Consider the following 621-nt stretch of genomic DNA (forward strand, 5'->3'; position numbering starts at 1 on the left):
CCCCGCCCCGCCGCTGCTGGCTCCTTTGCCCCGGGTGCCAGCACAGCAGGAAGCAGCCCAGGCTCATGACCAACCACAGCGCCTGGTTCTGCTTCCCCGGTGTGAATGACACGTCTGTCCAGGGCCCCACACAGCACGCCCCACTTCCCACGCTGCACCCCCACACGGGGCACTCAGCCTGCCCGCACCCCGATTGCTGCAAACCACACTGCAAACTCACACACAGACACTGGAACGGCATCACCAGCTGATCGCTGCTCCCGCTGCACGGCTGCACCTCCTGAACATGGGTCCCCACCCCACCGCTGACCCTCACTGACCAACACTGACCCAATAGTCACCTCATTATTGACCCGTCGTTTGACCTGCCATTGACCCCATCGCTGACCCCAGCACTGACCCCACCACCAACCCATCACTGAACCATCACTGACCCCACCACTCACCCACCTCTGACCCATCACTCACCCCACCGCTCACCCATCACTGACCCCATCACTGACCCATCATTGACCCCATCACCGACGCCCCCCACCAACCCGTCACTGACCCCACCAGTGACCCCAACATTGACCCATCACTGGCCCATCCCTGGGGCACGGCCGAGCCCCTGTCCCTGCC

The sequence above is a fragment of the Geospiza fortis genome, unplaced genomic scaffold (assembly GCF_000277835.1).
Source record: "Geospiza fortis unplaced genomic scaffold, GeoFor_1.0 scaffold78, whole genome shotgun sequence".
NCBI lineage: Eukaryota > Metazoa > Chordata > Aves > Passeriformes > Thraupidae > Geospiza > Geospiza fortis.